This window comes from Diceros bicornis, chromosome 22, assembly GCF_020826845.1.
Source record: "Diceros bicornis minor isolate mBicDic1 chromosome 22, mDicBic1.mat.cur, whole genome shotgun sequence".
In the NCBI taxonomy this organism is placed as follows: domain Eukaryota; kingdom Metazoa; phylum Chordata; class Mammalia; order Perissodactyla; family Rhinocerotidae; genus Diceros; species Diceros bicornis.
The window spans coordinates 25103539-25131422 of NC_080761.1; the positions used below are offsets into that span (position 1 = coordinate 25103539).

The 27884-nt window shown below is 44.6% G+C and overlaps 1 protein-coding gene and 1 pseudogene across 2 annotated transcripts in view; both read left to right on the forward strand.

The window, feature by feature from the left end:
- Positions 1-6249: 6249 nt before the first annotated feature.
- Positions 6250-25885, forward strand: LOC131419875 (uncharacterized; annotated as a pseudogene).
- Positions 25396-27884, forward strand: part of KANK1 (KN motif and ankyrin repeat domains 1) — a 200160-nt gene continuing 197671 nt past the window's right edge. For both annotated transcript variants that reach the window (XM_058565716.1, XM_058565713.1), the window contains exon 1: positions 25396-25672. The gene's annotated coding sequence lies outside the window, so the exon portion shown is untranslated. The remainder of the gene's footprint in view (positions 25673-27884) is intronic.

Sequence of the window (27884 nt, forward strand, 5' to 3'; positions counted from 1 at the left end):
CCCTTCTCCTCGCGTGCAGCATGTCTCCAGTACATTCCTCTGGAAGGTAAATACACGGATTCCAACAGCCCACCTGTGTGTTCCCCAGCCTGTAAGTGCCCCCTGAGGGTATCAAAGCACACCAAGTCCACTTGAAACAAAGCCACAGACTGGCAAGTTTCCCCGATAGTAATAAGGAAGAAAGACAGGACTTGGCAGCCATGACGGATTTGCAATAATTAAGCTCATGTTGCTTGTTTAGAAGCACGGGTTTATCTGCACCCTTGCCTGCTTCACTCAATCGGACGCAGCCGGGACGCGAATGTCTCTAGATGCATATTAAGTAAAAAGTTTCCTTTTAAAGAAGATTGCTGCGTGGAGCCCAGCAATTGATTAAGAAACTCAATGGCCCTAAACCACCGAGAACCGAGCGAAAAGAAAGACACCCCACCAAGCGCAGTAGTTTAAATGGGGCCTGGAGAAATCAAGCAACCCCCTGGGGTTTTAACGCGCATGCGCATGGGGTGTTCTTGGCTTTAGGAGCAGAAAAGTGCTTCCGCATAGGGGCGGCGTGTTAATGGGAAGAGACGATCCTGCGCAACATCCGCCAAGGGATTCAGAGATGCTTGGGGGCCTTTTTTCTCAGGAGTTGTGCAGCTGCAGGAAAAGGAGTCGAAGTGGGAATCAAGTAAAGTAATATCGTGAGAAATGAGCATAGTCCTAAAATCTCCTTCCTGGGCCCCCTCCAACTGGAGGAACTGAGAAGGTGCAGCTAAATGTGTATTTGTGATGAAAGGGTGAGAGGAAATGCGAGGGAGAGGGGTCTAGTGAAGTCTCCCGAGAGGAACCTTCCACCTGTCCCAGGCTTGATTTTCACCTGCCTGAGCTCTGATTCTCATGGCAAGCCCAAACAGCTGAGAGGGCAAGCGGGGACAGCCTTTCCACAAAGATGAGGAAATGAGACAAAGTCCCTGCCCTAAGAGAGCACCCCCACTCCAGCGGGGGCACATGTGTGCACACAGCTGTGGTTGAAGTTTGAAACAGTCCACGCCCTTCATTACACCCGAGCTCCAATTTGGAACCTAGCCAAGGCTAATCCCCCACTCCACACTTGGTTCTTGAAACTTTCTTCCCTTTCCCACTCGCCCCTCATTGGCCTCGCGCTCTCTAGTTTTATCTGTCTCAGACTGTCTCCTTCACTTGATTGGAAGTTCCCTGAGGCCAAGAGCTATCCCTCTTTTTATCGGTGAAGAGATTGAAGATCAGGAAGTTCTTATCCAAGTAGACACTAGCCATCCTGGGCAGTTAAGACAGACTTGTTCATAGTTCATGTGGTGATTCTTGTCATATAAACTAGACATCAGAAAATTTAAATTCTCCTTCAACTAAATAATGCCAAGTTTACTGTTGTGCAAGGAGCTAGTCAAAGTCATGTTAATAGAGGAAATATTTCTTCAAATAACACTAGATTGTGTTGTCGCTGGAAATATTAAAGCTTACCAGGTTGAAGTTGCTTGTTTTTTAGGTGATGAATGAAAAAAATCGACCACAGCTCTCACTGTGGGAACTGCGATCTGATCACCCACCAACGTCTCCTCCACATACTGGGCTGAACCTTGTCTTTCAGAGCTGATGGAGCTGGCACAGGAAAGCCCACAGCACCAGTGGAGGCTGTAAATGCTGGAGTTTGCAAGCAAGTGCCAAGAAGGAATCAAGGAGGGGAACTATGTGCTGGGGAAAAAAGATGGGGTTTCCCAAGAGGACACTGGACTGAGGGTGTGAAAGAAGGAACTATAAGAGGGGAGGATGGGAGAGATGGGGTGGGGACACACTAAGCAGAGAGAGGTCAAGAGATGGGCTATCTGTGTAGGAATCCCTCGGCTGAGAGCCTTTCTGCCATCTTGCCTAGAATGAGACAGAATCAAGTAAGATAAAGTCACAATTTCTGGTCCTTCTTCACTCAGCTGTTCTGTGAGGTTAATCACATTTTAGTAAAAGAATGCATTCTCCTAAAGCTCCATTGTAGGTAGATGTTGCCACATAAGGACATGTGAGCCAGCCAGCAAGCACAAGGAATGATAAAAAGAAATCGGATCCCCACACTCCCTTCCCTCTTTGCTTCAGTCAGAAGTAGCAAGAAACGCCTGTATGTGACTGAAAAGGGGCCTTGCTCCTCTAGGGCCAAGGTTTATCCCCATAGGCCCAGACATGGTCTTGTATAATTATTGGCACTTCATAAATATAATAAAGACAAGCATTTCCATCAGTTTCTATGCCCACCTTATCCACAGCCCCTTGTTGAAAGCCTGCCCTGCCCACAGTCTGAAGGGGCAGTTGTCTCTTCTGAGTGACCAGGTTCCTGCTCCCCCTAGACCATGGCTGACTGACCAAGGAAACCAATGTGAGGCAAGGCACAGCCTCAGGCCCTGAGTTTCTAACTCCTATTTCCGCTTTCCTGAGGTGTGGTTACCCTCGTTTCTATGAGATTTCTGACTCTCTACCATAGCTCTCTCTTTTAATGAGGTAGCTTGGGTGGGTTTCTGCCTCTTAGCACCAAAGGCTCTCTGTCAGGACCTGATTGCTTATGGGAATGCTGCAAGGAGGAAATGGAGGTGAGGTGGATGGCCACAAAGACTTCCCTGCTCCTCCCCTTGAAACAAGATGGCCATGTGAATTGTTTTGGCTCTCAAGAGGCAGCAAAGTGATACTGTGTGAATGCTGGTCTAGGTGTTAAGAAGCTTGCCAGATCTTCTTTCACCCTCTTGGAGCTCTGAGCCACTATGGAAAGAGATCTAGATACATAATTTGTAGGGCCCAGTATAAAATGAAAATGCAGGGTCCCTTGTTTAAAAATTGTTAAGAATTGTAAGGCAGTGGCAAAAGAGCATTAAATCAAGCAGGGGCCCTTCTGGGTGTGGGGCCCTGTGTGACTGCACATGTTGCACACCTATGAAGCTGGCCCTCTGGCCACCCTGATGGAGTGACCTCATGGAAAGAGAGAGATCCCTGGCCATGTGCTAGCTGTTCCAGCCATCGCAGCCAAGGTGCCTGACGTGGGAGTGAAGACACCTTGGATTTCCAGCCCCAGTTGAACCTCCTGAGGGGAGGCATGAGTGCATGAATGACTCCGGGTGAGACCAGCAAAGAACCACTGAGGTGAGTCCAACCCAGATTGCCGAACCTTGAGCAAATACATGGTTGTTATCCAAGTAAGGCTTACTAAAGCTCTCACAGCAAATGGGCCTAGTCTTTAGGGCCACTTGCTTGAGATGGTTTGTCATACAGCAGTGGAGAACTGAGACAGGAGGAAAGAGAACTCACAGCGACTGACCCCCGCTGTGCTCCAGGCCCTATGCTGGTGTTTTGCATGTGCTGGCTCACCTGATCCTCGCAACAACCTGGGCTGTGATTCCTGTTTACACGAGAGGCTACTGCAGTTCTGTGAGTGAGGCATTGGCCCCACCGCTCCACAGACAGTGGCAGCGGCAGAATTTGAACCTGAGTCTGACTGATTCCACAACCCATATAATATCCCTACAATGAAACAAAGAAAGATCCAGGGAAGGTGCACGGAGACTATTAAGTAGGGATCTGATGCAGTCTTTCCCAAGTTTCCTCACAAATCCCACGGATGAAATGTCAGACAGGGAAATGATCACCATGTGAAAGATCCCTAATGGGCATCACTTCACAGCTCTATCATCTTCTCCCATAATTCCTATGATCCTGGGTGACCTAGAAGTATCCTACAGTGAGGCTTTCTCTGGTTTTCTGATAGGCCTGATACTAAGAAAATCTGATGTGGTTAGCTAGGGGTAGTCACCACTTATTTATATGTGGATTATCCCCCGACGAACCTCAGGCATCTGCGGTCATCTGGGAATGTGTCCAGGCAATGATCTTGCCCTCAGAAGGAACAAGAGTTAATTTCAACATTAGATTAAGCCAGAGTTAATTAAGGAGCTGAAACACCTGTCCCTATGTGATGACATCTAACAAAAAAAGACTTTCTATTTATATTATTCACTGTTTTGAATTTTCTTTACCGAGCCTTCTTGAGTGTCATCAAGGGGTGAGTGAGTGTGTAGGTAGGTGCCTGTCCGTCTGACTGTCTGCCTGTGGGTGGTGAACTCATCACACTAGGTCAGCCATGAGATCACGGTTAAATGCTAAGTCAGCCTTCAGTGAAATAGCGACATTCCCTAGCACAGAGGAAATGCTGGAGAGCAGTGTGGACTAGTGTTTATGAGCACAGCTCTGGAATCAAAGGTACTGAGGTTCAATTCCTAGTCCTTCCTCTTACTCATTAGTGATTGCAATGGACTGAATGTTTGTGTCCCCCCAAAATTCATATGTTGAAACCCTAACGCCCAATGTGATAGTATTAGGAAGTTGGGCCTTTGGGAGGTGATTAGGTCATGAGTGTGGAGCCTTCCTGAATGGGATTAGTGCCCTTATAAAAGGAACCTCAGAGAACTCACTCTCTCTCTTTCTGCCATGTGAGGACACAGCAAGGAGTGAGGTGTCTACACCCAGAAGAAAGACCTCACCAGACACTGAATCTGTTGGCACCTTGATCTCAGACTTCCAGCCTCCAAACTGTGAGAAATCAATTTCTGTTGTTTCTAGGCCACCCAGTCTATGGCACTTTGTAATAGCAGCTGAGACAGAGATGTTAGGCAAATTGATAAACTTCATAAGCCTCAGTGTCTCACTTATCTGTAAAGTGAGATATGTGAGGACTAAATGAGATAAAGCACCTGACACATTCAACAAGGGGCCAGGCCTAGGACAAGGGCTTAATAAATGTTAGCTGTTGTTTCATTTGATGGGCGAAAGAAGGTAAACCTTGGTTCTTTGATTCTGCCCTGCCTTTTCTCCTCATCCTTTCTCTAAAAGTGTCTGTGTGTAATTTCTGTCATCCCTCCACTCTCCCATCATCTGCCGTTGTCTTGTCCACTCTACCCATCCCCGTCTTGCTCTCTCTAGCCCCACATTCCTTTGCCTTCTTCCCCTGAACTGAGGTTGAGCATGGGGGAGATCAGAACAGGACAAAAGGCAGAGAGACGTTGGTGTTACGGTGGCAGTGCAGCTCTGCGGGGCTGTCTAGACTTTCCCATCTCTGGGGATACCAGTTTTCCAGGACTCCTAACATTACGAGAAACCTCAGCAATCACCTGATGATGCCCAAACCCCTCCCTCATTTTATGGGTAAGGAAACTAAACCATAGAGAGGACCTTTAGTGGCCTCCCGATGGTATTGGACAAGGCTGGGCAAGAACTCAGGTCTCCAGATTCTTATCCGAAAGAAAAGGAGAAGGCCAAGCCCATGTTTCCATCTCAGCCAGGATCTCCTGTCTTCCCCAAAGCACCTTACCTACTTTCTCACCCAGCTGTGGAAATAGCAAATTGTACCAAGATTTTGGCCATAATGGACTCTCCTCCATGCCTACTAAGAAGCTCATCTCCTGGGACAGCAATAGAAATAATATTAATAAATAATAACCATTGCCTTTTTTTTGAAAGCTTACTATTTTCTAAGTGGTGTGTTAAGTACCAACATATCTTATTTAATGGATTTTTTCTTTACTATGTTAAAAACTTTAAATTTGCAGCATTGGAGTCTGACTTCTGAGCCAAAGTGAGCAAAAGCAAAAAAGATACAAATGTGTTTTCTAAAGTTTTTTCCCCCAGATTAGCTCTGTTATGTTGTACAAGTTGCCTTTTCTAAGCCCCATTTCTCAGCTGTTCAGTGGGGTTATGGACATCTACAGGGTTATTGTAAAGTTCAAAGGCAAAGTTCAAAAGTTCAAAATACTTGTCTGACACTAAGTATTCAATAAACAATAATTATTGTCATTACTCCATTTTGCAATTTCAGCAGAGGTTGTCAGGGAGTTTGGGTGATAGGCAAGAAGGTAAAGGACATTATGGAAAGTCTGAGAAACTGTAATAAGGATAATATATTTTAAATATATTGTTTTCTTTTATATTCTGTGAACGACTTTTCCCCTGATTGCTCTGAGATATCTCTATGCCTTAGGGAGGATTGAGATTTTTATAGCAGGAATGCAAAGAGAAAAAAAAGTACAGGGCCAGCTTTCAAGTTTTGAATTTGAGTTTGTAGAAAGACAGTCTTCAAAAGTCAGAGGTTGTAGAAAAAGAAAAGGATTTTCTAAATTCCTGTCACTCCCATTAACATAGCAAGGGTCAGAATATTGGACCTGAACTCTAACCCATTGGTAGAGAAAACTGAGGTTTGACATAGGGATGTCCTTGCTAAACAGAAAAGATGGGATGTTTTTCCTTTCCGAACTAGGCGAGTACTGCGAGAAGATGAGACAGAGGCTGGAGAGGAAAATGTGAGTCTTATGTGTCCTGGCATCTCTATTCAGGGCTGAGATCATTGGTGGAAGATAAAGTGAGGGGAAGGAACCCTGAAAGGACAGGGAATCTGTATCCTGTTCCTCATTAGAGACTCAGCCAAGGGACCCTCACACAAGTGGCCCCTGCCAATAGGTAGCACTGAAGGAGAATAAAAATTACAGCACGAGTCTTTCAGCATTTGGCTTGGAGGAAGCCAAGGTGCAACTTTCTCTGGTTGTCCTGCATCTGGGTTCATCAGACACCAGTTGCCTCTGCCATCTTACCTAAGTTCAACCCCAAGGAAATTAAAGTCATATACCTGAAGTGTGCCAGTTGGGGAGTCAGTGCCACATCTGCCCTGGCCCCCCCAAGATTGGGTCCCTGGGTCTGTCTCCAAAAAAGGTAGGTAATGACGTTGTCAAGGCAACTGGTGAAGGAAAGGGTCTAAAGATTACAGTGAAACTGACCATTCAGAACAGACAGGTCAGACTGAGGTGGTACCTTTTGTCTCTGCCTTGATCATCAAAGCCCTCCAGGGATCACCCAGAGACAGAAAGAAGCAGAAAAACATTGAGCACGGTGGAAATAGCACTTTTGATGGGATTGTCAACATTGCCAGACAGATGCGGCACTGATATTTAGTCAGAGAACTCTCTGGAACTGTTAAAGAGATCCTGGTGCTTGCCCAGTCTGTGGGCGGCAGTGTTGATGGCCACCACCTCATGATATCATAGATGACATCAACAGTGGTGCAGTTGTAGTTAAGAACTACAAAGGAAGATATTTGAATAAAGGATTATTTGACAACACGGCATGGTTGTCAGGTAGAAGGTCTGCACAAGTGCTTCTGAGCCTCCTCAGCCCCAGGCAGCACAGGAAGTACTGAGACATCTCTACATGTCCTTGAGGATGAGGGTGCAGCTGAGTTGAGAGTCAGGTTGCCATGGCAAGGGATGGGCTACCCAGCCTAAGCCAGTGACCAGATGAGGGATGTGGCTGAGACACAGAGGGGTCTAGAACACAAAATTTATTTAAACAGCCTATTGTTTAACATTTGGATTGTACCTAATTATTTGCTATTGAAATGATGCTATTTAAAATCATTTGCACGTAGACTTCCTCTTCTTTGGTATTTTTACTTACAAGAGAAGGGAATTCCTGTTTATTGATCACCTCTGTGCCAGGAGGCTAGCCACATTAGGTTCATTTCCATTAGCCAAATTTTTCAAAAGAGGAAGGAGAGGCTAAGAGAATCAGATGACTCTGTTAAGGTGATTTAGCTACTAAGTGACATTCACTTGAAAACATGCATCTTAAGATCAATGGATTAGTGCAAACTGCAAAGGACAATACTTTCTAAAAGTATATAAGAAAAGTTCCATAGGATAAAAACATATTAGACTTTTGTGGGGGCTACAACTGAAGGAGGAGAGAAAAATCCAAATAGTTTTCCATTTCCTCTGCTATAGCAGCTCCTTTCTTCTCCGACTAACAGCCTGGGGTCTTCCTGACCTTTGGCTCCCCCATAAGGAAGTTCATGACAACATTGTTTTCGGAAGCCAATACCGTATCCTCCTGTCTCTACTTGCAAGAAAATAACTGGGCTCCCAGTAAGTATAATTGCTGTTAACAGTGATTTATTATACACCCAGTTCTCCAGGTGGCCCTTCATATGTAGATTATTTTTCCTGAAAACAGAAAAATATGGAACTTTTTCTTACTCATCAGGTTATGACAGGTCTACAATCCACTCCCTCAAAACTAGAACCAAAAACTTTGACAGAGTTCCCTTAAGACAGAGAGAAACACAGAAAACACATTCCATCTGGTAAATAATTGCTGGGGTTGCATTCCTGTGCATTCAGGCGGGAGCTGACTTCTGTACAGCATAAAGCTGTGAAAATGTCTATGCCTAATGGGGCAACACGATAAGATCTACTCAGACCTCTCCTATCCTCAGCTGGCAGCCTTCTGGGGTGCTGGTGCATCCTAGACTCTCCACTCACCCACAATCAGATGAACTACAGAGACAGGAGATTATTCCAAGATGACTGAGGAAGTTCAGTCTTAAGTATAAAACGTTGGATGGACACATATAGCCAATATTCTAGAAGAATGAAGAGTAATATTCACCAAGGTCATTTTCAGATGACCATAGTTGCAGAACAAGGTCACATGTGGTTCTAAGTTACCTGTCTTCTCCCTAAAGAACAGGTTGGAAAGCATATCTAAAAGGCTATATCAATCTTGTGATGGAATGCCTGGGAATGGGAAAAGCATTCAGCAGTAAACAGCGAGCTTCCAAAAGGACTTAAAGTAGTAAATTTGTAGCAGGTTAATTACAGTGGGCAACTCTAAGTTATGATTTTCATTCAGGAGGAACTCTTTTAGTCAGAGCTTTCCACATTCCTCATAAGCTCCCTGCCTCTGGAAGCATAAGCAGGAGAGCCACGTATTAGAGATGTTGGGGGAAGATCGGAGAATTTGGGAAGCTGGGCTCACAGCCTCAAATGCTTTTAGGGATTGGGCAGATAAACTGTGTGAAATGTTAAGGCATTAGGAAGTGGATTGAAAAGAGGAGGACTGGGCAGGCACACCCCACCTAAAGGCATTCAAACTCCGTATTAAAAAAAATAATAAAAAATAAAGAAAGGCACTGGCCTGGCCAAATAAAACATCTCTGCAGGTTTTGGCCCGTGGATCAAGAGAACGGTTTGCTCCTCCCAGACTAAAAGATCCTTAAGCCTTTGACTTCTGGGTTCTATCATGTTGTATGTGGAAATAATGCACTTTTATCTATTAAGAGCCAAAGGTGTTAACCTTTGCAGTAGGAGGAGGCGGGGTTGCCTAGAAGTAAAAAATATGGTCTCCATCCTCCAGGAACTCAAAGATTTTTTTATTTTATTTTTTTTTGTTTTGTTTATTTATTTTTCCCCCAAAGCCCCAGTAGATAGTTGTATGTCATAGCTGCACATCCTTCTAGTTGCTGTATGTGGGACGCGCCCCCAGCATGGCCGGAGAAGCGGTGCGTCAGTGCGCGCCTGGGATCCGAACCCGTGCCGCCAGTAGCGGAGCGCGCGCACTCAACCGCTAAGCCACGGGGCCGGCCCTCAAAGATATTTTTAAACAAGACATGAGCATACAGAGGCAACTAATAATGCCAGGCAAAATTATGTAAAGGCCTATAGCCGCTCAGAGGAAGCATTGCTAACTTTCATCTAGGTTGGTCCACAAAGAGCCACAGAATAGACAAGGCTTAATTTGGCCTTAAAAGGATAAAAAACATTGAGATAAATGGAAGTCAATTGTCAGGTGGTAAGAACAGTACCAACAAAACAAAACAATGGCCAAGAGGTGGGGGAGGGGGAGGTCCTTGGATCCTTGTGAAAGATCTTCCAACTTCTTTCCCAGACCCTAAAACTGGCTTCCCATTACCCATTTTGTTCTGAGCCTGGGTCCTGCTCCTCCTCAGCCTCCAACCTCTCCCATACCAGGAACTGAAGGCTTTTCCTAGGGCCCCAGTTCTCCCAGCTGGGCCCCACCACTTGAAGTCAGAGCCCTTAGAACTCGCTTCTATTGCCTGCTGCATACCCCAGCCACACTGCCTGTTTGCAGACTCACCAACAGGCTGCTAATCAGCCGCCTCGAGGACAATTACCCCTGATGCTAAACCACCAATGCAAATGAAATCAATGTTCAAGTGAAGAGGGTAATTCTAAAAACCTGATGATCTAATCTTATCAGGGTCATCATTTCATAATGTATGTAAATGTCGAATCACTGTGTTGTACAGCTGAAACTAATACAATATTGTATATCAACTATACTTCAATTAAAAAAAGTGAGGCGGAAGAAACACTTCAGAATTTGGATTTGTCTTTGAAACTACTTGGTATTTGTAGCATGCCCTTGGTGGTGTCCTAACTGCCATCGGTGGCTCACAGTGACTAATGCTCACAAGATGCCCACATCTGTGCCGAGCTCAGTACACACTTGCCCTCACTTGCCTCCTCACAACAACCTCTTAGGTGGGGTCCATTATTATCCCCTCTTTAGTGGTGAGTAAACTGAGGCTCAGAGGGTAAAATAATGTGCCCAAAGTCATGCACTCAGTGAGGGGCACAGATTCAAACCCGACGTCTTCTGTCTCCAGAAACCAACTATGACCATTAACCACCACATAATGCTACTTCATGTTCCTCTACCATTCCTGTGGATGTGTAAACACACTCCCCTGCCCAGAGGCAGCTGCTGGCCTGTCACATGATGTAAGCATCCCCCACCTCCCAGACAAAGCACTCCTTTGATGTGTGAATTTGTATCACCTGCTCTTCAAAGATGCCGCATTCTCCCCACATTAGAATCACCTGGGGCACTTAAAAAAACTACTGATGCCTCAGCCCCAGACCCTAGAGATTCAGATTTAATTGCTTTGGGTTTGAATCAGACGTTGGTAGCCTATAAGATCTCCACAGGTGATCCTAATGTGCAGGGAGGGTTGAGAACACAGACAGTGGTAGTGTTTGAGAGCGAGGGCTTAGGATCTGATTTCTGTAACCAGTTATGGCACCTGGGTGAGCCTTCGTTGTCTGGCCTGTAAAATGGGAATTCCAGAAGTGTGTACTTCATAGGGCTGATATGAGGATTAGGTTAGACAGAAAAAATGGTATGCAGTGATGGTTAGGTCCCTGGTCCTACCTGTAAAAGCCTCATTGGTCCAGAATGAGACTGAAGTTTATAGTTTCTCGGGCAAATACACCACTGGTTCCATGAGAAAATGTATTCTTCCTGTGTTCTGCTCGGACCTCCTGGCACCACAGGTTAGAGGATGGGGCTGGGCAGGCACGCTTGGGAAGTCGCTAGTTCTTTCCAAGATGTGAAGGCAAATACCTTTCAGAGTCAGACAGCTAACACACAGGTGTGAAGTAACGGGGATAATGCTTTTAGGAGTGCTGACATCAGGACTGAATTGGAGAGAAGATGCCCCAGGAAGGGCACTCAAGTTTATTAAAAACAACAACGGCTACCCCTAATAATATGGTACTGGCCAAACCGATCCATCTGTGCCCATTTGCAGCAGGTGAGGAATCGGTTTGCACCTCCGGGAGCTGCGCGTTCAGCTTTACCGAGCCAGGTCAGCGGTTCCTCACTGCTTCACACGGGTGAGCTGAGAGAGGCCACTTCCCTTCCATCGGAAGCCAAGGGTTTCATGGACGCTGGCGTGATAGTGAAGGGGCCTGCAGACCACATCCAGGCTTGTTAGAAGCAGACAGGCAGGTAGTGGTTAAGTTCCTACCTTACAGACAGACAGTCCCCACTCCACACCCAGCTCTGCCTCAGACTAGCTCTTCTGCCCTAATTCATCTCTCTGAGCCAGTTTCCTCCCAAGTAAAATGTGGATAAGTTATCCACCCTTTGAGGTTGTTGTAAAGATTAAAAGCACAACAAATGTAGAGCACTCAGCACAGTGCCTCCACTCTTAGCACGCCGGATATGTCTGCTTTTGTTTGATTTTGCCATTCTTCAACAAAGTAAGGAGAGCCTCGAGCACTGTCTCTCCCCGTGCCCTGGAAAATCAGTGACACCAGAGCTAGACAGTTCATCTAATCCATTACCTCATCCCTGCTTTGGACCCACAGACACAAGCATTGAGAATTGAATTTGAAAGAGAGAGTGAGAGGTGCGATAAAGGGTGTACAATGACAAAGAACATAAAGGTGGAGGATGTGTTTCTGGTGTGTTCTCAGGGAGCGTGGGGCTGATGGCTTGCTGAGTAGGGCACAGAGAGGTGACACGGGCCTCCTCCCATATCTCTGGCCTGTGACGGGCCCCGTGACCACTGGGCAGGGCCCTACTCAGTTATCACAACAGAAAATGATGTGCTTGAGGCAGGAGAGAAGGACTCTGGATTTATCTGGGGACGGCTACTGTCAACGTTTCTGAGAATGAGAATCTAGCAGGAGCTTCATCCTACCTTGGCATTTGCCATAGAGAAGTCAAGAAAAACAAAAGTTAGGTCTTATAAGACAGGTGTGTGACTGTGGTTCGTTCCATGACAGGTCCAAGTTTGACTTGAGAGAGGCCCTCAAAGCCTGGACTGGTCCTAGATTGACTTTGGTCCTTGGGCCTTAGGGAGCAAAATTCATTAACCCATTAACCCAATTTTCAACTGGCAAACCCTCTCCCATTCTCAGTCTCTCTGCTTTGGATGAAACTAACTTTATCCCTGTCTCCAAGGAGTGGGTGTGGTATTCAGGTCTGGACAATCAGAGCATCACATTCCTGGACCCCAGAAATCGGCGTGTGACCCTATCAGAGCCAAAGAGATACAAGGAAAATCTGTTTTTAATGGCTTTATTGAGGTATGGCTTACATACCATAAAATTCATGCTTTTGAAGTGTACAACTCAATGATTTTTTAATAAATTTAGAGAGTAACCATCACAACAATTTGGTTTGAGAATATTTCCATAATTCCAAAAAGATCTCGTCCGTTTGTAGTCATAAGGAGACTTTAGCTGAGGAGTTGGAGAGATTCCCACATTCCTTTTGCCTGGGCCTGTTTGCAGTAATGACGACAAAAGCCTGCAGCTACAAGGCAACATCACGTAGAACCTGAGAATGAAGCAATAACCGCGGAAGGGAAAACCAAGAGATGGAGAGAATCTGAGTCCTAAGGTCACTGGCTGAGACTCTGATCAAGCTGAACCTGAAGCCAGTGCTTCCCCTGGACTTTTCAGTTACATGAGCCAAAAAGTTCCCTTTTGTCTTAAGCCAGTTTGACTTGGGATTTTCCGTCTCTTGCAACAGGAAGAATTTTAACTGACTCCAAAAATTGTTGATCAGACTCTAACGACTAAAGTTGAAATCTTTATTAATTGGATATTCAAATAGGAAGGCCCATCTTCAGATCTGTTGTAATTATAGAATTGTTTTATACCTGATCATCGAGCCATTTTACAAATGAGGATTCAGCCCTGCTGAGGTAAATTGCTTAACCAGGATACATAGCAGAACCTGAATAAGTCCTTGGCTCTGTGTAACCCTGAATTTGATCCTGTCTTTCTTCCTCAAATCATCATCATCATCATAATAGCCATTACCTTTTATAAGATGTTTAATATATGACAGACCTTATTCTAAATATTTTACAAATATTAACTCAATCTTCACAACCATCCTACGGGTAGGTACCGTTATTTTTCCCATTTTACAGAGGAGGAAACTGAGGTCTAAAGAGTTTAAGTAACTTGTCCAAGGTCATACATCTTGTAACTAGCAGAAGCAGGACTCGGATGCAGGCCCACTGGCTGCAGAGGCCACACTCTTAACTCGTGCACTGCACTGCCTCTCATAAATTAAAATTAACCTAACATAAGCTTTTAATCAGAGTTCCATTGGTTTTTCATTCAGAAACGCTGCCTTTTTCTGAACTTTCATTCACTGTAAAAATAAAAGCAAACAAAAACTGCAAATATTTTCCATATTCTATAGGCTCTTCAATTATATAAGAAAATTTTTTATCTAGCTAATTTCAAGGAGTCATAAACGTGCTTCTTACAACTTCGTCTGCCCTTGTCAATGCACAGTGCACATAAGGACTAATCGGGGTAAAAGTCTTATTTTTATGCCTTCCTGTGGTGAAAAACTAAGTGAGTGCTCTGCCTTATTAATTTTAATTGATATTTAATGATATAGTATTTAATAGATAATAGATATTTAATATTATAATTTAGTATGAAATTTACATTTCATATCAGCTAACTGACAAAACAGTGAAAGACCTGGAATTTAACAGCCCACTTATAGAAACAAAATATACACATGTTAAAAGTAACATAAATCTATCTTCTCTGTTTTCTTGAAATCACCAGAAATGCTATAGGAATGTAACATACTGTGTTCTTCCACATTTTCCCATACATTGTGTCAGTTGATCCTTAGCTAAGCCATGTGGTTAGACAGGGATTATCAGGTGAATAGACATTGTTGTTTTTAAGGCAGTACCATGGAAGCCTTTCATTTTTGTGTAGGGGAGTGAATTTGTTTTTATGTAGGGGAGTGACACGGTCTTGTAGAAAACTCAGCTGGCGAATGTATCTAGCATGGTTGCAGGGTGAGGTGGGGATTGTAGGCAGGGAGAGCAGTTTAGGAGGCTGCTCTTGCAAATGCCATGAATGTATTTGCTTTATAAATATGGGAAGTCTGTACCAGTGCTTGAGACTGACTTGGATCTCGGGGGCAACAGAATTTTGTTCCAAGTTCTAATGCCATTGTTAAAATCAGTGTGTCATCAACAGGGCACTAGAAACCATTCAGCTAAAGGGAGTGGGAGATAACTGGAAAACAATGGTATGAGGGTGCTGGAGGGTAGGAGTGTGGATTGGAGGAACTGATGGTGGAACCTGCGAAAATTATTCTGGGCAAGTCTGCTCAGTTTTCAAATGATGGAGGTGGGTTAGAACCGGGCTTCCAAACCCTCCACTAGTGATCCCTCATTGCAGAAGGCGGCCTGGTACCCACAGAGGCTAGAGGCATAGAATTTAGCAGCCCCTTCCAATTTTGTTTTTGAAATTCTTGTGGAATTTGCATTTCATTCTCTAGTAAAGGATGTGCCTGCCTTGGGGATTCACGAAAACTTGACAAGAAGTCAGCATCTTTCCCATCAAACCTAGGCCCCACTTTCCCAAGCTCTCATCTCCAGTTTTCCTCTTCCGTAGCTCTGCGTGATTTCAGGTTCATCTTGTAAGGAAACAGTCCAGTATGGCTACTAACACCCTTCAAACTCCGTACTAACCAGTTAATCTGCTCCGTGAATCCCTACAAATATGAAAGCACACTGGTACACGGTTCCCTGGTGACTTGCGTGCACTTTGGTTGAGGTTTTTTCTGCAGTCAGTGGTCTGCCCTCGCACTGTCCAGTATAGCAGGAACGTGAAGTGTGAGAGGAGAGGAGGACGGAGCTGCTGGGGAGGGAGAGGCTTTGGAGAGGGCATGAGATTAGTGCCATACGAGTAACAGCAGGTTTCCTCCACCTTTGCTGCCCGTTCATGCTGAAAGAGGAAGAAAAGAGACAAGCCAAAATTTTCATTCACCCTCAGATTATTTTATTCCAACTTGGAGGAGAAAACCTGGATTTGAGCCCTGTTTCTGCCACTTAAGAGCTGTTTGAACTTGATACGTGAGCTAATCTGTTACCTTAACTGTAAAGGGTAGTTACGGTAACTGAGTCTTTCCTGTCTCCTTCACAGGATTATTGGGAGAACGCGTGAGTCAATGTCTATGGAACATGCTGCACACCTACTGTGTGAAGAGGGAAGTGCCAATAATGACTGCCCCTTTCATTTGGGGTCAGGATTCTGGATTACTGCCGTCTGTTGATGTCTACAATCTTGGTGTTATGGTTACAAGGGAGAGCCTCAAGCAGTATTAAGCGTATTATTTTAAGAATGACGTAGCTTCTGGCACCATATTTTGCAAATCAAAGATTGTAATTTTAGGGATAATGGAACACTAAAAAGGGAGTATTCTGGAAAATTGAGGGCATAGGTCAGCAGAGAGATATTTTTTAGAAAGTACTGGCGTGGGAGTTAGGAGATTTGATCTCTAGCTCCTCCTCCGTCAGTGCTCTTGAGCCATCGTGGCACCATTCTGGGCCTCGTCCCCCTAGTCTGTAAAATGAGGCTGCTTGACCCATTGTTTCTTAACTGGGATGAGTTTTGGAGTCACTTGGGAAGATCCCCAAAGGTAGAACTTTTTTGTTTCTTGCTGTGTTTCCAAGGCATAGAAAAGTACTTAGCACAGGGTAAATGGTCAATAAATATTTTTTTAGTGAATGAATAAAACTTTTTGAAAATTTGCAGGCCTGGATCCACTCCAGAATCCTCATGGAATACGGGGTAGAACCTATATGTATATTTTGAAAAAGCCCTCTGGATCATTTTGCCAAGCAGCCGTGGCTTAAGAACCACTAAACTCAACAATCGCCAAGGTTCCTTCCCCATAGACTTGTCAGATCCAGCAAATAAAATTATAAGACATTCAGTTAAACTTGAATTTCAGATAGACAATGAAAAATTTTTTAGTGTAAATATGTACCATACACTATTTGGTTGTTGCAACTTATATAAAGCTGACTAGGTAAGGCTTATGCTTAGGCTGATGGTTAGAGCCAGAGGATGGCACCTTGAAACTGGCCCAGATTTGGCAATCAGATAGATAATCTTGGTTTGAGTCTCTGCCCTGATTGTGTGATCTAAACAAATTGCTTAACTTCACTGGGCTTCCTAACTATAGTATCCTGTACTATGTATCCTGTACTATAGTATTGCTGAAAGTGTGAGCGATAATATAGGTGTGACGGTAGCACTTAGCAGGTGTCTAATAAAGTTTAGCTGTTCTTACTATAGTGGATATGTTCAGTTGGTTTGAAGAAAGAAACTCAGTATCAAGGAGACCTTTATTGAACGCACTGTCAACTAGTAAATTGGCATTCTGAAATGACCAAGATTATAGGTAATAGTTCTGGGTAGACCCGGGCAAAGTTAGACTGAATACTGACCTTCTAGAGAACAAAAATACTGACCTTCTAGAGAACAATACGTCTATGTCTAGGGGAACAAAACATACTAAAAATTAATAGATTATCCAGAATAAATAAAGGAAGGAAGTTCTTTCATTTCATTCATTATGAAATGTCATTTGCTTAACTGACTTTTTCTAATGTCAAACGTAAATATTTGTTCAGGTTTTATATGGTCACTATACAGAGGGATAGGCTATTACTTGGGCAGTGGAAATACTTCCATCCTCACCTACTTTATCTCTCTTCTAGGCTAAAAGCACCTTCTGTTTCTAGAGCTTTTGTTGTTTCTAGAAATTTCTAACACATTTCCTCTGGTTAAAAAATAAACACATGGCAACAAATGTAAAATGTTCATTAAAAAGAAACAGTTCTCTCTAGAAACATCTATTTGGACAAAATCTTTAGATAATTTCATTATCAAATTTGAAGAGGTATGGCTGGAAAATAAATTTACCATTAAATTTTCAGCTGAGCTACTCTGATATCAACTACACACTTTCTTCTTATAGTTATTTCATTGTTTATCCACCACATATTTATTGTTGAGCGTATATTATGTAGCAGAGACTGTTGTAAGTGCTAGGGATCCTCAGTGAACAAAACATACCCAAATCCTTGCCTCTGTGGAGCTTGTCTTCTGGGATAGGGAGAGAAATAGAAGCATCCTTGATAAGTGAGTTATGTAGGATATAGACGGTGCAATCTGTTGGTGAAGGAAGGAGCTGTGCTGATCTGGTGATTGAGAAGAGGAAGTCAAGCACAAATGACCTAAGGCAGGAGCCTACTTGGATTGTTCCAAGAATAGCAAGGAGGTTAGTGTGGCTGCAGAGGAGAGAGGGAAGAGGGGAACAGGAGGAGAGAAGACCAAGTAACTATTACTGTCTTAATCATGATAAAGGATTCCATGAACCTAACTTCCAGTTTTGAGTTTTAGTTTATTTGCTCTGTGACTGCAAGGAGATCCTAAACTGCTTACCTGGAATGATGCTTCTTAACTTGTAAAGCATGGGTAGGTTAGACATATACTTCACGAAACTATGACTAGAGGGAATCAGTATAGCTCAGTGATGATGTATGTGCTTTAGTTGATAGATCTGAGTTCATAGTTTGATTTCCTTACTTGCTAGATGTGTGCCCTTGGGCAAGTTCCATCACCTCTCTTTGCTTCAAGTTCCATCTCTGAGAAATGAGGCAACTAAAAGTGCCCCCTTTCAAGTTGTGAGGGTTGGAGGAGAGGGTCCATGTAAAATGCTTAGCACAGTGCTTGGCACATAGAAAGTACTAAATAAATACTGTTATCATTTCTTGAGAAGTATAATTAGGAGGATTAGGTATTTTGAAATATCTACTTCAATGTATGTTTAACCAAAACATGCTTTTGAGTAAAAATGTCTTATTATTGTTATTTCTAGTGGTGTTAGCCAGCCTCCAAGTTGATCCCCAATGATCCCTGACTCTGAGTATTCACACCCTTCTATAGTCCCCTCGCACACTGTACCAGGGTTATGGCAGAAGTGATGGTGTGTCGCTTTTGAGATTAGGTTATAACAGACATTGCAGCTATCATCTTGGTCATTCTGTCTCTCTCTCTCAGTCATCACTTACTCTGGGGGAAGCCAGCTGCCATGTTATGAGCAGCCCTATGGAGAGGTCCCAGTGGAGAACTCCACATGACAAGGAATGGAGTCCTTTTGCCAACACCATGAGTCAGAGACTTCTTGGAAGTAAACCCACTAGCCCGGGTCAAGCATTCAGATGAAAGCAGCCCTCACTGACATTTTGGCTGCAGCTCCATGAGAGACCCTAAGCCAGAACTATCCAGCTAAGCAGTTCTCAAATTCCTGTCCCTGAGAAACTGTGAGATGATAAATGGTGGTTGTCTCAAGTTTTGGGGTAATTTGTTTATGCAGCAATAAATAATTAATACAATAGTTTATATATGTAAACTTAGAAGTGTAAGTTTTAATTAACTTTTGAATATAAAGAATTTATTGGACTTAAACCTATTTCCATCACTTGTGATCTTTAAAGATCACTGATGATCCTTGGTAGTTTACAAGCATGTATTTTTTTACATAGTTGTTACCAGTGTATGTATCACTGTATACACTCTACTTTGTATTTGATTTTTCCCCTTAGAATCATTTCATATGTACCAACAGATTGCAACCTTCTTAGCATTTTTACTGGCTATGTAGCATTCTTCCCTATTGCTATGTCACATCATCTCAAACATTCCCTATTGCAGGACCTTTGAGTTACTCTCAGTTTTCAAAATAATAATGCATAATACAAATAGTGCCAATTAGCAGGGCAATGTACTGAGAGTTAAATAGACAAGGTCCCTGCTCTTAGATACATAAAAGACAGACAGCATAGAGAGGGCAATCCTTCTAAGGTACACAGACTACGAACAGATATTGAACACATGCATTGGTTGGATAAGTGAACTGCCCTTTAGGCCAACCTAAAATGGTGAGTGCAAAGAAGCTGGATGAACTTATTTGCTAAGGTAATAATAATAATAGCTTTCTAGAATTCTGTATATATCCTGGAGAAACATAGGAATGACAATAGACAATAAAACTTTGGAAAAATCCTTTAAGTAATTTCCTTGGCTCCAAGTCTCAAAGGAGAATTCCAGAGAGGGTACCCCTGAACTAAACGATTATCCCCAGACTCTGTGTGTCTGCCTCTTCCCCTTTCAGCATTTTCCTCCTCTCCTTTATCTGTGCTTTGTCAGGCTCCACAATTGTGTATAGAAGAGAAAAGTTGACTAAGCCTTTCTTTGTTGAAATTCAGCCCTATGTTATATGCACCAGGTCTCCTTTGAATACAGCATTCATTAAAAGGCTCTATGTAACCAGATCCTATGAGCAGGGAGCTATCATGTCTCCAACTTGGTTGGTTCTGGTGCTCAACCGTTGACTTTACCCTTCCTGACAGGGTTTTGAGGACCACCAGGTAAGCAAGCCATCTTTAACATTTAAAAAATAATTCGTGATGGAAGGGAGATACATTGAACATATCAATGAGCACTGGACATGACTAACTCTAAAACTTCATTAGCCTGTGCCTGTGCCCATCAATCTATTGAACTAGACATAGCCCTGCCAGTTGGGGGAAAAGTTAACACTTCTCTAGTGACAAGACTGAGGTTGTATTGACATCAGTCTTCCTTATTAGGTTTCAGCGGTGATAATCCTCAATTGAATGTGGGGCAGCCTCCTTCCCTCCCCTCAGTGCTCCTACCGCCCATGGAAGGCTCCCCTCCCCATTCAGCTTCATTCAGACAACCTTCATTTTTATCTTCCATTAAAAATGTGCTTAGTGAAAAGGCTCTGAGGCTCAAAAGACAGCCCAGTTGTTTGAAAACTACTGAGTTAGAGAATGGTGCCATGAGGTCAAGGTCAAAATGTCACTGGGTCAGGTTTTCCTTGCCTAGGGAGGAAAAGCTTCAGTGACAATGACTCAGTGCAAAGTTATCACTAACATAATTTAAAACAAAACAAAAATCAATGTAATGCACATGCTGTCTTTGCTGCAAGTGATCAGTGCTGAGTTCTGGCTCTGCACTCCAGCAGCCTGGGTTTGAATCCTGCCTCTACCACTTAGCACTGTGGCTTCCTGCAGATATTTGGATCTCCCTAAAGTTCCATCTTCATTTCTGCAAAATGTGGATAATAATCATGCCTACTTCACAGGAGAAGTAAGTTCTCAATTGGTGTTATCAATTATTAAAATTATATTGTTTTAATTATAATAATACTTTATATCTCTTTTAAGCCAAGGTCTATTATATTACAGTTAATTTTGTACATGTATGAACTTCCCTAAAAGACAGGTAGTTTCTTGAGATTCTTCATCTTTGTGTCCTTTATAAAGCTTAACCCAGCGCTTTGGGCACAGTAGGCCCTCAATAAATATTTGTTAAATAAATAAATGTTCTAAATATAGTGGGTCTGCAGAGACAGGCTTGCACACATAATCCCTCCACTTAGCATCCTAGGAGAATGTCATACAACTTTTGAATGCTCTATGAATATTTTATAATAGTAACAACAATATAATAAAGATTATAATTATGAATAAAGATTACTCTTAGCTCAAATTTCCCAAACTAGGGTTATGTCCTTCAGCAACATAAAAAAAGTCTTCATACAGGGCTTCAGCTTAATGCAAACTGAACCCTGACTTACTTTGTAAAATAACTAAAGCAAATGTATCCATGTATCCTTTACCTTTCAAACAGTTGTTTCCAGGAGTCAGAAGTTGGAAGCTATTATGTTACAGGTTGAAATAAATTAGGTCCTCTTTTCTTTCTAGATTTAGATAATAATTATCTTACATGTTTTCTGACACAGTCAGCATCTAGACTATTTCACATTCATTTCCTAAGCTTCATAATGCTTACAACTAAGTGGCAAACCAGCTAGCGAAATCTGAGTTAGGAGCTTTGGGATATCGAAAGCAGCACAGCCAGCCATGTGGGCCACTCCCTTCTGCTTCTCTATTTTAACTTCCTACAAGGAGGGAGGCTGGAGCACTGTTTTGGAAGAGGAAACCACAGGGCCACTGGCAGTACCTAAGTCTTCCAGATCGTGAGTCACAGACTAGTGTTTTGTAATATTAATAAATGTTCCTTAAAAAGAAGACTCCCTGGTGGCAGTAAGACCTTGGGCAAGGGTAAGGGAACACATAGCTTCCTTTAGTAAAATCTAGAGCCTCCAAGGTTGGTGTTGGAAAAGGCTCTGCAGGTGGTGAGTCCAGCTGTGAGTCCAACCGCACTTCCCCCCTGCCCCCCCACCCAGTTCACCTTTTCTTTGAGGGAGACACATTCATGCCCAGGTTTGCACATGCATGCTCTCTCTTTCACACACACACATTCTTGCCACCATGACTTCCCTTTAATATTCTGGCATGAAGACAGACAAAACCCCTTCCCTCATATCTCTAAATATTTGAGAATGACAAAAACTTTAAAAAAAACACCTCTCAGTGATAACTGTGGTATACATCCATTAGAAAAACAAAACAAAACAAAAAAGGGAAATGAAGAGTATGAGGAAGGAAATTACTTCCAGGGCCCACCCCAATTGTATCTGTCCCAAAGGTCTGGCATGACTTTGGTGACCTCTTGTCTGGGTGTCTTCCTCAGTCTCACCTGATTTATCTCCTTGCTGCCATGTACCTTATTGGGTCTGAGCGCACAGGACACTAAGGGCACCAGGTTCCTACCTGCAGCCTACCCAAGGCCCATTCTGGTCCAACCCAATCTATGAGGTTTGATCCTTACTGTAGCTTGACGAAGGAGGCACCGTAGATACTATTTCCATTTTGCAGACAAGGAGCTTGAAGAGGTTAAAGAGTTGGCTGCTCTGTTTGCCCACAATTCCTAGTACATGGCAGATGACTAATTGCATTACATGAAAATCCACTATGCAAACGGTCTGACAGGGTATGCCTCAGAACCAGGGCAGATGCTCTTTAACTGCAAATCTTGTATAACTTATGGTCATGTTCATTATTAATGTACTAGGTTAGCTCAACTGCATCCTGAAGGAATGGGCATAGGACAAATTAGTTTTGATGGGAAAGGAGGGAGAGGAGAAGGTTCTGAATATGGTGATGCTGCCAGTAAGACAGTCCTTGTTATGACCCCAAGTATGGAGGGCAGGGCCACATGATGTCATTGGGGGGGTATTAAATAAATTAAAAATGTGTGTTAAAAAGGGGGCTGAAGGAAATTTACTGTAATCTTAACAGTGGCTATATCTAGGTGATAGAGTCATAAGTGATTATTTTTTTCTTTACCCTTTTTGGTATTTTTCCAAAGGTTTTTTCTTATAATGGGCATGCATTACTTATATAGACTGAAAAACTGTTGTGTTAGTTTATAACATGTGTTAGCTTATGTTACATTGTAACAACATATAACCATCAAATTTAAAATACGTGCTTCAAAACTCACTATCAAGAAAGTGAAAAGACAACACACAGAAAGGGAGAAAATATTTACCAATCATATATCAAGTACAGGACTAGTATCACTTATCAGATTATAAGTAAAGAACTCTTACAACTCAACAATAAAAAGACACATAGCCCAATTTAAAAATGGGCAAAGGATTTGAACAGACATTTCTCCAAAGAAGATATACAAATGGCCAATAAGGATATGAAAAGATGCTCAACATCATTAGCCATCAGGGAAATGCAAATTAAAACCACAGGATACCACTTCATACCCACTAGGATATATATATTCAAAAAGAAGACAATAACAACTAATGGCAAGGATTTGGAGAAATTAGAACCCTCATAATAGGAATGTAAAATAGTATAGCCATGTTGGAAAAGTTAGTTCCTCAAAAAGTTAATCATAGAGCTACCATATAGCCAAGAAATTCTACTCCTAGATATACACCCAAGAGAAATTAAAACATATGTTTACACAAAACCTTGTACATGAATGTTCATAGCAGCATTATTCATAAGAGCCAAAAAGTGGAAACAATCCAAAATGTCCATCAATGTATGAATCCATGGAATGTAGTGTATCCATACAATGGAATACTATTCAGCTACAAAAAGAAATGAAGTAATGATACATGCTATAGCATGGATGAACAATGTGAATATTACATTAAGTTTAAGAAGCCAGACCCAAAGGCTACATATTGTATGTTTCTATTTACATTGAATAGAGAAAGACAGAACAGGCAAATACATAGAGACAGAAAGTAGATGAGTGGTTGCCTGGAGCTAACGTGGGGGGGGACTGGGGAGTGACTGCTAATAGGTATGGAATGATGAAAGTGTTTCGGAATTAGATAGTGGTGATGGTTGCATAACTTTGTGAATATATTCAAATTACTGAATTGTACACTTTAAGAGTAAATTTTATGGTATGTGAAGAGTATCTCAATAGAAAAATGACTAAAAATGAAGTAAAATTTTAAGTATAAATCCACCAAAAATTCAGAATCTGCCATACTTTTGATTAGGTTTGCTTACTTTTGAGGGCCTCTGAAATAACTGTCTACTGACTAAATGTAAGGAAGAAGAAATAAAGCGTGGAGGTCAGTTTGTGTACACAGGAGACCCCTGCCTCTGATTCTACTCTTCTTATCACTTTGGGAATAATTATTCTCTTCATAGAGTTGTAGACATTTGGCGAGGGGGGGGCCGGGATGGAGATTTTAGAGAAGATCTACTGAATCCATATACACTATTCTACAGATGAGAAAACTGAGGCCTTTCAAAGAGTGTGCTTACTGTCACCCGGTGAGCTGCAAAGGGGCTGAGACTAAAAATGAGATTTCCTGTCCCCAGGAATTTTCGAGCTGCCCTTTGCCTGTCCTCTTAACAGGCAGGGGCTATCAATTTCAGGAATTTGCAGGTGTGCTTTGCCGAGACACGTAGGGAAGCATTGATTTCACAGACTCTTCTCCCCAGAGGCCAGCGTTTCGCCTTGTGAGGTCTGATGACTCTTCACTTTAACGTAGTTGCAAAAAGACTGTGACGTGTGTAAGGTCCTGCAGGGTTTGTGCAGTGCTGGAGAGCCCGGGGGAGGACCCCCTTCCCTCCTTAAGAAAATCAGTGATTGGAGAGCTGGCATTAATGTTTTTTTGTCTTGCTAATACTTCGTTTTTAGAAAATCAGTCCTCCCGTCCCGTCCCCCAAGCTCTTCCTCTGATTATTTAAACCATCTTCAATTTGAAAGAGGACTCAAGTCACAGCCTCTCATCCCTGTGTATCTTGCACCCACAGCGATGCTCTGAATCCAGTGTCTGACTTCCTAGTGCGGTCCTCAGCTCCCGAGGCAGGCACTGCGTCTTCTTTGGAGTCCCCCGAACAGCTGCACCCTTCTGCACACGCATCCTCTCCTTTCTACCAAGGACTCTGTCCTGCAGAGGAGCAAGAGCGAAGGCACGGAGGACACAGGGCCCGTCCAGGGAACGGCGGGAGGTTCAACCGCCAGTGACCGTCCCGCTCAGGCACCTGCAGGAAACCAGAGCCCTGCACGCTCCCGAGTCCCGCTCTCACCAGGGGCCAGAAAACAAACCCACAGACGCAGAGCAATTTCTTAGCAGAGTGGAGTGAGGGGGCAGTAAAAAGGCGCTAGGCGGGCGTGTTAACCGTGCCAGCCTCCTGCGTCCAGGTACCCTCCCTGTCAGAGATAATAGAACCCAACTGACGCAAGTCTCCCTGGGGGATGGATTTTTTCCCTCCCTCGGGGGAAAAAAACACACGTCGGCAGCAGGAGGGTGCCGGGGCGGAGGGAGCTCTCCGCTGGTTGTGGCGGTGCAGAAGCCTGCGGGCCGGGGTGAGGCGGGGGAGGTGCGCGAAGGTGCCTCGTGGGCATGGTGGAGTTGGAGCGGCGCGCAGGCGCACTGGGGCCCGTCCGCCCGCAGGTCCTGGGGTAGAAAGCGCCGCGGAGAGCCGGGGTTCCTTGAGGTCTCAGGAGCCGCCTGGGGCTCCCTTCTGGCCAGCTGCGCGACGCAGCCACGTCGTTTCCCACCGGTCTCTGAGACTTGCTAGTGTCCCCTCGATTTCTTCGCCCTTGCAGGGGCTGCAGGGCCCGGGTGGACCCGGTGCGTCTCGGGGTTTAATTCTGGCGCTCGCACGCCGGGGCCGGCTCCGCCCCCTCCGCTCCGCCCCCTCCTCCGAGGTCCCGGAGCCGCGGCCGAGCCAGCGAGCGGCTGGCGAGTCGCAGCAGGTTGGGAGGTTCGCCTAGAGGTGAGTGGAGCCGCGGGTAACGCGGCGCTCTGGTCTCCCGCGGGCTCGGCGCTGGGCCGCCCGGGTCCCACTTCTGCCCCGGGCCGCCTCTGCGCGCAGTCACGAAAACTTGGCGCGCGCCGGAGGCGCACGGCGGCCGTGGCGGTGGCAGGGGGCAGCCCTCGCGGACTCCCGCTCGCCCGGCTTACCCTGGCGGCCTCAGGGCGGGCCTAAGGACGGAGTCCGAGGGACTCCTTCGGCCCCGCGCCCGGCCGGGTTAGGCGCGCGCTGCGGCGGCGCGGCTCGGCAGGTCTGGAAGGGGAGCGCCGCGCGCCAGGCTCCCGGCCGCGGCAAAGTCCGGGCCCGGCCGGGCGGCGGGAGGGTGCAGGCGTCTCTCGGCCCCGGGCCGGGACACACCGCCCCTTGGGGGCCTCCGGGCCCTTTATTAGCTCGCTATGGGGTGGGAGACCCACTCCGAGGCGTCTCCAGGTGAAGTTCTCGGCTCCGCTCCGCAGGAAGGAGTGGCGATCGACCCCTTTATCCCTCTGCCCCAGAGCGGCAGGTGGCCTCGGGTCGCCCTCAGCCGACTGAGAGATGGCTCCGGCCAGGGTTGGAGGGGCCAGGAGCTGGGGGAGGGGTGTGGGAGCTCTGAGCCTCCTGGGCCCACCGTTCCCGGCTGGGACCGCGGGGGCTTCTGGAGGATCCGCAGGGTCTTGTCGAGGGAGGGTGCGAGCGCCCTTAAGCGGACTTGGTCCCTCAACGCCCCCCTCTTCCAAACCACTTGGGCAAAGTCGCAGGGAATCCTCCTCTCACGGCCGCTACTTCTCCTTTATCCATCCCCCTCCACCTCGGTCCCCGTGAAACTTTCAGAGGCGACTCTTGGCGGTGGGTCCTGCAAGTCAGCAAGAGCTGTGCTGCACCGGGGTGACTGGTGAGGGCTTCGGCCGAGTTAGCGTTAAGAACAATCTATGGCGTCCCCCAGCGCTCGCTCTCTGCACATCTTCTCCACGGAGGCTCATCTGGTCGTATTAATTAATGAAATATTCCATCAGAACGAGAACCCTGAGACTAGCAAGGAAGGTTAATCATCCAGATATCTATAATTGTGCAGTTTCTTACTCCACCTTCATCCCCCCCCACCTCTGAGCTGGATGGATATCGGGGCCTGTCCTCATTTTTAATTCATGAGTTTATTCAACTTGATTTTTAGGTGGTACTTAGCTGTTCATCTGCTAGTTGCTCCTTTCATCCAACTTTCTCTATTAAAAAGTGGGGCTCTCCCACATTTTATTTATTTAAAAACTGAGATATAATAAACATGCCATAAATTTACCCTTATAAATTTACAATTCAGTGGTTTTTAGTATATTCACAGAGTTATGCAGTCATCACTGCTGTCTAATTCCAGAACATTTTCATCACTCCAAAAAGAAACCCCACACCCATTAGCAGTCATGCCCCATTTCCCCAGCCTCCACTCTTTCATTTTAAGGTGAAGTTTTCCCAAGATAGAGATTGAATGAGAAAACTGAGAGATTATTAACTTTGGTCCTTTTTCAGTTAGTAGATTTGGGGAAAGGTGCTGTTGCTGAGGCAGTGGAAGAAAAATTAAGTATGGGCTCTCCTATGGTGAGATTATAATGTCTAAGGATGGAGCAGAAGGTGCTGGTGGAGGAATTATTGCCTCCTTTAAAGATACAGTATGCAAATTAGGAATGCTTTTTTTGTGTATGTGAGGAAGATCAGCCCTGAGCTAACATCTGATGCCAGTCCTCCTTTTTTTGCTGAGGAAGATTGGCCCTGGGCTAACATCTGTGCCAGTCTTCCTCTACTTTATATGGGCCGCCGCCACAGCATGGCTGGACAAGCGATGTGTCAGTGCGTGCCCCGGATCCGAACCTGCGAACCCTGGGCTGCCACAGCGGAGCGCGAGCACTTAACCGCTTGCGCCACCAGGCCGGCCCCAGGAATGCATTTTATCCCCATAGGGCACTAGGGTGCTTTGGGGCACTTTCTACACTCTAGATTTGCCAAGGCCACAACTTACCCTGGTTGAGGTTCTACCTCATCTAAAGTGAGTTCTGTTTTGTGGATGTGTGTGTTTCTTGGGGGGAGGTGTTAGAGAAAAAAAGACTGCAGGTTTAAAAATAGTTTTGTTTTAAATCATCCAAACTGGCCCCATAGAAAGAAACCACAGGCACATGGTCACTAAAATTGATACAATCAAGGCTTA